Raw genomic sequence first — 11,271 nt, forward strand, 5'->3', positions numbered from 1 at the left:
TGCCCTCCCGCAACCCAAGCTGGGGCATGGGGCCAGCAGCCACCCCCCACCCCGGAGCCAGAGGGGAAGCCTTCTGCTCCTGGCCTGGACTTCGTGGCTGTTTAATTATCCTTGAAAGGTCTTAACGTATTTCACACAAGTAATATATCTACAAATGTAAATCCGCTGCTTTAAACATTTGGAACAACCTAAGTGCATATAAATTTAAGAGTAACATTTCTCCTTACTGTGCCCTCTCAACCCCATCTCACCCCTTCCCCAGAGGTATCGCTGTTGTTGATGTTGTGTGTGTGTATGTTTTGATCATTTTTCTGCAGCTTGTTTTCTAAAGTCTATAATATATCTTCTAGATGTTTCTATGCAGTCCATGTAGGTCTTCTTTACTATTTGGATCTACTGCAGTGTAAAATATAGTGTGATGCCCATGGTTGTTTTTTCCCCAACCAATCCCTTTTAGCTGGACATGTAGGTTTTTTCCGGTTTGTCACTATTACAAACAATTCTGCTCCAATCATCCATGTGCTTGCCTGTCTGTGCGTGGATGTGGGCGTTTCTCCAGAGCAGACAATACGAAGTGGAAATGCTGGGCCAATGCTAAATTTTAGCAGATGCTACCGAATTACCATCCAGAATGGCTGTACCATTTCACACGCCCACCATCAATGTCTGAGATTACTGGATTGTCTATACCCTCACTAACGCTGGGCGTTATGAATCTTTAGGCTTGTCTCCTGAAAATGTGTCTCTGGTATGACAAGTCAGGATACTGGGGGGTGATAGTGGATGGGAAGAGGTCTGAGGGGGCTTTTGGGATGCTGTTGATGTTCTGTTTTTATTTCTCAGTAGTGGCTACACAAATATTTTCAGTTTCTCAGAATTCATCAAGTGGTATGCTTACGATAGGTGCACTTTTCTGTGTGTACGTTATTTTTCAATAAAACGTTCAAACCATTTCCTCTCTCCCCCAATCTGAAGGGTGACAAACAGCATCCCACGATCATTTTATTTTGGAGGTGGAGCTTTCTTCTTCTTCTTCTTCCTTTTTTTTTTAAGATTTTATTTATTTGAGAGAGCGAGCATGCCCAATTGGTAGAGGAGAAGCAGACTTCCCACTGAGCAGAGAGTCTGATGCGGGGCTTGATCTCAGGACCCTGGGATCATGACCTGAGCCAAAAGCAGACGCTTAACTGACTGAGCCACTCAGGCACCCTGGTTGAGCCTCCTTTTGTTGGTACATTAGCTTTCTGGGTTCCTTTTTCTGGAGTATTTTACTTTGGGTCTTATGAGAACGGTTTGTCTGACAGAGGAAACCCCCTTTCAGAAAGGGGAAAAGGTACTTGGCCCTCCCTGAGCACCAACCCTATGTTCTCATGCTCACAGCACCCTTTCAGGGTAGGTGCCATTCACCCCATGAGGCTGGGACTCAGAGCAGTAAGGTGACATGCCCAAGGTCACAAAATTGTCTGACTGCAGTGTCCTACCCTCCTTGTTACCCTTTGAGCTGCTCGTGCGGCAGGCATTGGGCTAACCATGCAACAGGCGTGATTGCAAGTTACCCCTGCAAGAGCCCAGTGAGGTAGCTACATGGTCACCGTATTTTACAGACGAGAACACTGAGCTCAGAAGGGCTGAATAACTTGCACAGCTCACCCCGTTAGTAAGCGGAAGAGCAGGGTTAACCCCGGGCCACCTGGCTTTAATGCTGTGATAAGGCAGTTCTACCGAATAGAATGTTCTGCAATGATGGGAATATTGGATATCTGTGCTGACAATATGGTAGCCACTAGCCACATGTGGCTACTCAGCCCTTGAAATGTGGCTAGTGCTTCTGTGGAACTGAAATTTTAATCTTATTTAATTTTAATTAATTTAGGTAGCCTGTATTGGACGGCACAACTTTAAAGAGTCAGGTCACGAGAAGGAGAGAAACTGCAGGGTTACAGGTGCAGGTGACGGAAAAGCTGCCCCAGTGGGAAACCAGCCAGCCCACCAGGAGGGGCCCACTCATAGCAGTTCTCACGCAGCCCACACATGGCTGGGTCTCTTTGGGCACCAGAACCACGCTCTGCTGCAAGAACCAGGACTATTATAATCAGATGTGGCCTTGACAAACCACTTAACCTAAGAATCAGTTTCCTCATGCATAAAATGGGTATCAGAGTAGGGCTTTTTTGGGGTGCCTGGGTGGAATAGGGCTTTTTTTTTTTAAGATTTTATTTATTTGAGAGAGAGAGACAGAGACAGAGAAAGCATGAGTGGGGGGAGGAGTAGAGGGAGAGGAATAAGCAGACTCTCCACCAAGCAGGGAGCCTGACATGGGGTTCAATCCCAGGATCCCACGACCCCAGGATCATGACCTGAGCCAGAGGCAGACACTTACCGACTGAGCCACATACGTGCCCCCAAATAAGACTTGTTTTAAGACTAAATGAGAGAAGGGGCATCTGGGTGGCTCAGTCGGTTAAGCATCTGTCTTCGGCTCAGGTCATGATCCTGGGGTCCTGGGATCGAGCCCTGTGTCAGTCTCCCTGCTCAGCAGGGAGCCTGCTTCTCCCTCTCCTTCTGCCTCTTCCCCTGCTCATTCTCTCTCTCTTCCAAATGAATAAATAGAATCTTAAAAAAAAAAGACTAAATGGGAGAATGCACAGTAGAGGCACACATCTGACATTTTGGAAGCTAGTCAACAGACTATCATCACAATGATCGATCATATAGGCTCACTTCTAAACCTTTAAGGTTTTTCATTATACAATGATAAAACATATTCATGCTAATAATTTAAATAATGCAGATGGGTATAAAGTGGGCCCTAAAAATCTCTGAATGCTTTAACTCCCAATTCTCCTTGCAGATTCAACTGTTATGAATAGTTTCTTATGTGCCCACGCAGGAATTGGTTCCACTTTCATTAAACATCTAAAATCATTCTGATCTACCCTTTTGAAATGTGTTTTAAAAGGGAGCACAGTAAATGCACTATTCCATAACTTGCTTTTGTCACTTTATGGTATCTTGAGGGTGTCTTTCCACACATGCAATTATTTTACTGTCTGCATGATGTTTCCTGGTAAATGTCATTCGTAACTTATTTTGCAGGTCCTTACTGATGGACACTTAGGTTGTTAGCGTTTATTTTGCCGCTGTGAGTGATGTTTCCATGAGCACGTTACACGTGTCTTTCTGTACGGGTAAGTGCACCCGCCAGAGGGAACATTCTTACCAGTGGTATCGTTGGGCAATGGTTGGGGTATTTTCAACTGTGATAGATCTTGGCATATGTAAAATCTCCTTTTAAACCTCTCAGGAGCACTGGATTTTTAAGGAATGTTCTAGTAGGTTCTTCTGACAAGACTCCTCAAACCATGCTGATAATCACCCCTGGAATGTATTTGCTGTGTGGGTTTGGAATTTTGGAGAAATTTTTTCTTTAAGCAGATCTGGTTTCTAAGATCTCCGTGGTGTAGGGACATGGACGGGGGCAGGAGTGGGGACTTGGCAAGGGGGCACTCGGGAGTCAGGGAACTGGATCCCTACTAATCCCAGCTCTGGCTGGCTGCTGGAGTCTGAGGGCAAAACCCCTGCCTTCCTGGGAGACCAATCTTGTAGGAAGCAGGGCTTTGCTGCTTATGCACTGACCCTCCGGGAAGCGGCGGGGTGGGGGGCACTGAGCCTGTGGATCTGGATGGGGAAGGGGGAGGAGAGGAGATACCCAGAAGGGCCTTGCCAAGGACTGGACAATGGCGATTCTCAGCAGGCGAAAACCAAACAGCCCACAAGTGTAAGAAAAGATGCTTGGCCTCCCCAGAAACCAAAGAAATGCACACTGAAGCAACAATGCCGTATTATTTGTCACCTATCAGATTGGCAAAAATTGAAACAAAAATGATACCTAGTACTGGAGACAGTTGGATACCCACTGTGGGGAAATGGACACTCCGGTCCTCCTGGAGGGAGTGTTGAGAGTACAGACATCCTGCAGGGAAATGTGTGTGCTCGGATATCCATACTCTTCCATTTCTAGGAATTTGTTTTCAGGAAACAGCTGAACATATGCACAAAGATACATGCTCGAGGATTTGCATTAACTAGCATTGTTCATGATAGTGAAAATATTGGCAATCAGGTGGATGTCCAGAGGTAAGGGATTGATTAAATAAACTGTGTTACCGCCATAAAAGGTAACAATCTTTGACTAAAACTGATAGTGTAGACTCCTGTTCACTAACATGGAAGATGCCCACTATCTGTATATGAAAATTAAGTGGACAAAAAAAACCAAACCAGGTTACAAAATAGCATTCGTGATTCCATTTTTATCGGTAACAAAATTAGCTATATGCATATTATTACATATATAGTGTTATGCTATAGATAGGCATATTATAGATATACACATATACATGTTACATATATCAATTACATATATTTGCATGTATATTTGTGTGTATATGGGTCTACATATGTATATTATGTGAATTTATTTGGGAAATGTTTGGAAGGTCATGAAGGAAAATGTCTCCATTGATTATACTCAAGTGGTGGAAAATTTCATTCATTCATTCATTCATTCATTCACTCATTTTTATCATTCTGCATTGCTGAGGGGTTTATTTATTCATTTTTTGGCAATGAACTCTTACTGTTTTTATAATAGGAAAAATAATATTAATATTTATTTAGGAAGCAAAGAAAGCTGATGACTCTGTCTCAACTATGTTAGCCAGTCTAAGTGCAGCTATACCCTCACACCAAGACGGTCCCCAACTCTTGTCCACTTTCGAAGCCCTCTCTGATGCCAGGACTGTCTGTAATTATGATAACAATAGGAGGAGGAGGGTAATAATGCCAATGTATTGAGCACACGCTGCATGCCAGGCCTTGGCTGGTACTTGATGCACATTCTTTCATCAGATCCTCTTAGTGGCCTGAGACGTAGATACTCATGACTTTGGATTTCCTAGGAGAGCCTGAAATGGGGACTTAGTGCAAGTGATTTATTGAGGGAGGGCATTCACAGGAAGTCTGTGAAGGAGTAAAGGCTGGAAGCAGGATGGGGTAAAATTTCAGCAAAGAGGGGGGTTCAGCTGAAGTCTGGTCTCAGCCTGACCCCACAGGGAGGTCTGGGCTCTACATGGTACCATGTTGTCCTGCTTTGAGGCAAGAGGACTGGTCTTTTATCCCTCTACATTAATCGGTCATTGCTGTAGGACATGGGAATGGCTAACCGGGCAGATGGGGTCAAGTACCTCTGTGAGTCACCTCCCCTCGGCTAATCGTTCTAAGAGCGTAGCTGTTAGCTGCCAACACTCACAGCACCTGGCGGCTGGGTGTGCTGGACGAGTACAGGGGGTCTGGGTAGAGCACTAACCTGCATGTTATTATCCCCATTTTACAGATGGGGAAACTGTGGCTCAGAGAGGTTAAGTGACTTGCCCCAGGCTACTCAGTTGGCAAGAGATGGAGCCTAGTTTTTGAACACAGGTCTGAAGCTCTTGCTCTGAGTCCTGACGCCAGACTGCTGGCCATTTCACAGAGAGGAAGGAGTTTGAGGCTGTGGGTGGACACCCTCCCAACATCCCCTGCCCCGCCATGGGCCCCCTCCACCGGCTCTCCGTGCTTCACGTTAGCACCGCGGCTGAGAAGCACTTCCAAGCTGGGCTGTTGAAGAAGGAGACCACAAAAAGCCTTTGTGTTTCTGCAGAGGCCCCTGAAGGTTGGATCTTGGTGGAGCTGGTTGCTAGGAGACATTTCTCAAGAAAGCTTCCTTTGGAAAATGAGCTCAGGCTCTGCCTCAGCGTCACATTATTAAACCTGGGAGAGAGACATCCTAGCCTGTGTTTCCCCCAAGGTATTAAATGGGGATCCAATTCCTTCTCCTACTGGTTCTTCCAGGCCCCCAGCTCAGAGCGTATACTGGCTGAAAACAGCTCCTGGGCCAGAGACAAACTTGGAATCTTGGAGAGAATGAGCCCTTTGAGATGACCTGCCTGCCCTTCCCATTAGGGACACAGGGAAAACTGAGGCACAGGGAGCTGAGGAGCTCACACAGTGAGCTAGTGGCAGGGTCATGTCTTGTGTGTCATTATTTCATGAGGCCGCTTCCCCCTGCTCTCTGAATGCTGTCTGGTGAAGATAGCAAGAACTCAGTTTATGAGGACTGGGTGCATTCCCCTTTATGAATCCTTGGGTTTCAAAGCCCTTTGGGGGATAAATGATTACTCTGCTCGAGTGGAGATGGGCAGCTGGCATGAATTGGGCATCTGCCATGTGCCAAAACCTGGAGTAGGTGCTTCGGGTCTTCATCTGCTAACTCTGACCTCTGGACCGTCTTGGGGTCCGTTTCTATTGGCTGTTTCTTTCTTGACTAAAGATCACATTTTCCTGTTTCTGTGCATGTCTAGAGAAATCTTGATCGTGTACTGGATGTTGTGTGTGTGTGGTATGTTATAGACTCAGGATTCTGTTTTCTTCTGAAGAGTGTTAAGTTTTATTTTAGCAGACAGCACAATCACTGGCTGATCCTTTTGGAATCCCATGAGCTTCATTTTACACATTGTTAGGGAGGATTCATGCAAAGCCCGAGCTATTTCCCAAGCCTCCCTAACTTGGCAGGACTTGCTTTTACACTCTGTCCTCTGAGACTCTCGAAAGATTTGGCTTCGGGCTTGGTTGGGGCAGGACTAGAGCAGCGCTGACACTGGAGCACAGGCCTCACTAGGGCACAGCGTTTCTGGAGTCTCAGTTTGAAGCCTGTGATGAAGGTCCCTCCGACGTCTCCCAGCCTGCTGGTCCCACAGGATCTGTTTGCTCTCCACCCTTGTAACAGCTGCTGTCTGGGAAACCTTGGATAGTTTCACCCTGGGCATGCACAGCCCAGCCTTTGGGCAAGGACTTATGGGTCCCGGGGGTCCCCCTCACAGGCTTCTGGGGCTGCCTGTCTATGCAGCCCCCTCCTCTCCGGTGCCTGTCCTGAGGATTCCTTCTGCTTCTGTTGTCCCAGTTGCCCAAACTCTGATCCCTGCCTCCTGAACTCGGAGGGACTGTTGTGCTCTGTTTACACTCATACTACCCTGTGCCACACTCAGGGAACTCTTCCTAGGACGAGAGCCCAGGCGACGAGGGGCTCACCTCGTGAGATTTCCCTCCCTCAGAACCTCCGTGCGTATTGTCCACCACCTGATCTCTGATTTTGTCAAGTGTGATGTTATTTTTGGGGGGAGGGCTGGTCTGGTACCAAGTCCTTTGTTATGGCCGGAAGGGGAAGTCCAACTCCTAGCTGGGCACTCTCTCTCTACGTTTGTCTTGGAATGTTTACAAGGACCTTGAGAAAAAGGGCTCCCTATCTTCATTTAATAAGCAAGGGAACAGGTTCGGAGGGTTACAGCAACTTGCCCCACAAGCAAAAGGGGCAAGTTACTCAAGAGTTTGCTGGACTCCAGAGCCTATGTCTTGTCCCTGTGCTGCTTTCACTGGAGAAGCTAAAATCAAAACTAAATTTCACTGTTACCATCACAAAAACGACAGCATTTTCGGAGCCATCTCACATATCTTCCTACATCCCGTCCCTCACTGTGTACCTTTATTCCTGTTTCTGCCACTGACCTCCTGTTCTGGCAATTGTCACCCTTTATGTGGCAGGTTATAGTTGTCTCCTACAGGGCCTCCATTGTATTCTTCCCAGAACACTTCTGCTCTCTTATTCTCTTGCTCCACTGACTTCGGTGGCTCCCCGTGACCCATAGCGGTCCTTCCCAAAGGGTAGAATTGAGAACTTAGGGAATGTTATAGCCCATGGCTCTCTTCTTGGAGATTCACAGCTGGAAATGTGACCATGCAGAAGCTCTGTAGGCAAGAAGCCTATTTAATTTGGCTTCACCCAGTCGTTTGGCCCTGAAACCCTTGGCTCATCTAACACCTGTTAACATCTTGTGGGACATACTGGGAAACGCTGGACCACAAAGTAAAGGCTAGTCTTTTTTCTAGTCTTTTCTTTTTTCTTCCCTTTTCAGGTTAGTATTTTCTCTCTACACCCCAGTCCTACATTTCAACCTACTCTTTCAATTTCATTTCCCATGACTTGTCACAAGTCACCCTTTCCCCCATCCCCATATGAATTTCCCCCTCCAGCCTTCATACCCTTCTAGCTGTAAGAATGACATAAGCCTGCACCTGTTGGGAGTTTCCATGAGGAGGGCCTGGCCCACGAATGAGGTCAACCAGAGGAAAGTGGAGCATGAGGAAGAGAGGGACCAAGTCTTAAAGACTTCATTTAAGACCCTGGGTCCAGCCTTTCCTGAAGCCATTACTCCTAGACTTTCAGTTACAAGAACTGATAAAGTATCTTTCTTTCCCTGTTACAGGGCTCCTGCAACCAAAGGAGCAAATAACAGCTTGAGAATCCTATGTGGGTCTCTTTCCAGAACACCTCCTTCCTCGTACGTTAAATAACAGTTACCTAAGAGCCAGGCACCTCACCTGTACCGAACCTGCAAAGTGATATAAGTATCCCCATTTTACAGATGAAGAAACAGGCTCAGGGAGCTTGAGTCGCTTGCCTAAAGTCTCACAGCTGGCAGGTGGCAGAGCTGAGATTTGCTTCTTGCACCTGGAAGGAACCACCAAGTCCATAGCACCCAAATCTGGCCTGGATTCTCCCTTCCCAGCCTCCCATGGATGTGGTGTGGGGGACACCTGGGCTTTCTGGAACGGGGCAAAGGCAAGGAAATCAGCAGTGAGACCTGGCCCCAGATCCCATTACGGCAGGGGAGATCACGTTTCCCCCGTTCCGGCGCCATGAGCAGGGCAGAGAAGCGGGCAGGCAGCCACTTCCCTGGTTATTCAAGTAGAAAATTACAGGTGCCCAAAATAGCCTGGGCATTCTTTTATTTATGAGTAAGCGGCAAGTCCGTGAAGCTGGAATGGGAGTTTATATGTATTTCTTTCCGTTGATCACTTTACTGAGATCTGCAGAGATCCCTAGTTCTCTCAGGGGACTCTCTCAGGAGTTGGGGGAGCTGGCAGGATTGGGGTGGGGGTGTTTTCAGGGTATGGTGGTGAAAAAAAGAGAAAGGAGGCCTCACCACGCAGGAGCTGGAGATGTCCCAGTCTTAAGTCTTGAGTTCCCAGAAGCTATAGGGGTTGAGATAGCAGACATGGGTCTGTCCCAGCCTTCCCCATCTTGCTGTGTGGCCTTGGGCAAATGGCTTAGCCCCTCTGGGCCTCTATTTCTTCTGTAAAATTGAATGAGTCCTAAGCTCACAGAAAAGTTTATTTTCTTGGCATAAAATTAATACTTGCTCATTATAGAAAATGAAGCAGGTGCAAAAAAAAACCCCCCAAAAAACAAAACCCTCCACAGAAACAAACATTATTGAGCACTGCTCTAGGCCTGGGTGTCTTGGAGGCAGCTTTCCCCCAAACCTCCACATCCTCTTTCTGTTTCTCCAGCCCTCTGGCAGCAACCCCAACACTGGGTCCTCACTCAGAACCACCAGAGGGGTTGTGAGGAGGTGAAGTCATTTTGCAGGTCTCAGACATGGATGTGGGGCCAAAGTTGGGGCCTGGAATCTGCTGGTGGGGACACGTGTGACCTTCCTGTCCAGAAGGCCTGCACATGGATGGGCTGGCCTGGGCATGTCTTGTCCACGTCTGCCTCTCCTCCTGTTGCCCTCTCCTGGGGCTGCGTGTTGACTAGTTCATAGGTAAAGCGATTAGAACCAGTGCCTGGCACACAGCGTACGGTCAGTACATCTTAGCTGCTGATAGGACTGTGTCATCATTAGTATTTCTAGTGGGGGCTGGGCAGCCTGAGGCCATTCGCTCTGGGAGACTCCGACTGGTAATGAACATGCGCAGAGAGCTGAGTCACTTGCAGGTTGGAAATAACAGCATTAATGATGACCATTTCCATTGTTCAGGACAGCACTGTGCCAGATCATTCTTTTTGGTGCTTACAGCCACCAAAGTAAATGACTGTCATTACTTCCCACTCACAGGTGAAGAAACTGAGGCCCAGGGATTTCAGGTTAGTATTTTCACCTGCCACACAGCTGGCAGGTGGCGAACAGGGACTTGATCCTAGGTTTGTCGTGTGCAGGATCCCTCATCCCTGAGGTTCAGCCTGTCTCAGGAGGAAGGCCTGATCCCCGCCCCTGGAGAGCTCACCCTTTGGTGGCAGATGCCCAAGTTTAGAACTTTCCCCCAAGTTCCCTGGGTTTGCTGAGGGTTAGAGGGAGAAGGCTGCGGGCTCTGGGGTTGGACTGCCTTGGTATAGATTCCTACTCCGACACCTCCTAGCTCTGTCACCTGCCTAACTTCTCCAAGCCTCAGTTTCCCACCTGGAAAATGGGGATAATCGAAGTGTTGGCGAGACGATGGAATTGGATGACGTGAAGCTCTCAGCATAGGTGTGAGACATAGTATGTGCTCAATAAATCCAGCTCTTAAAAACCTTATCACTGATGTGATTCCCAGAGGACTTACTGAATTTCCAAAGGCCACCTTCCCTTCCACCTGGGTGGTAGGCAGGGCTGTGCCTGGCTTAGTTCAAGGAAGCCCCAGCCTTCCCCGAGCACCTGGAGTTGGTTCCTTCATCCCAGATAACGCTGCCTTTGGTCTGGGCTGCGCAGACATGCGCCCCAGTGTGAAAGGAGGTGGCTGGAAAGAGGGGGTCCTGCCCAAAGACCCCCAACATCCCCTTCACCCACTCTACTTCCTCCTCCCAGTCTGAGATCTGCAGAATTTGGACAGCCACGCCCGTCCCCCAGTGACGGGGCTGCTCTGAGCAGGTGGAGTTGGAGCCAGCGCAGCCCCAGTAGGACCAGCCCCCACCTCTGGGTTCGCCACCCGGGATGGCTTCTTCCAGCGGGCAGCTACTCTTGATTTTTTGCAGCACCTGTTTGTAGGCAGGACTCTGACGGAAACTCAGCCCAGGGCAACTTGACAGCTTGACTGAGAGGAGCAAGGGGACTGCTGCTTCAGGGCTGGCTTCCTGGGCTCCGGGAAGCCCCCCACCCACAGTTCTGGGTGGTGAGGCTCGGGCAAGTGCGTGGCTCAGAGAGTGAGCTCTGAGGCAGCTGCCTCGGTCTGATTCCTGGGTTCGCCTCTGACCTGCTATGTGACCTTAGACAAGGCACCTAACCTAACAGGAGTACCAACCTTGTGGANAGCAGAATTTGGACAGCCACGCCCGTCCCCCAGTGACGGGGCTGCTCTGAGCAGGTGGAGTTGGAGCCAGCGCAGCCCCAGTAGGACCAGCCCCCACCTCTGGGT

This window comes from Ailuropoda melanoleuca, chromosome 4, assembly GCF_002007445.2.
Source record: "Ailuropoda melanoleuca isolate Jingjing chromosome 4, ASM200744v2, whole genome shotgun sequence".
In the NCBI taxonomy this organism is placed as follows: Eukaryota; Metazoa; Chordata; class Mammalia; order Carnivora; family Ursidae; genus Ailuropoda; species Ailuropoda melanoleuca.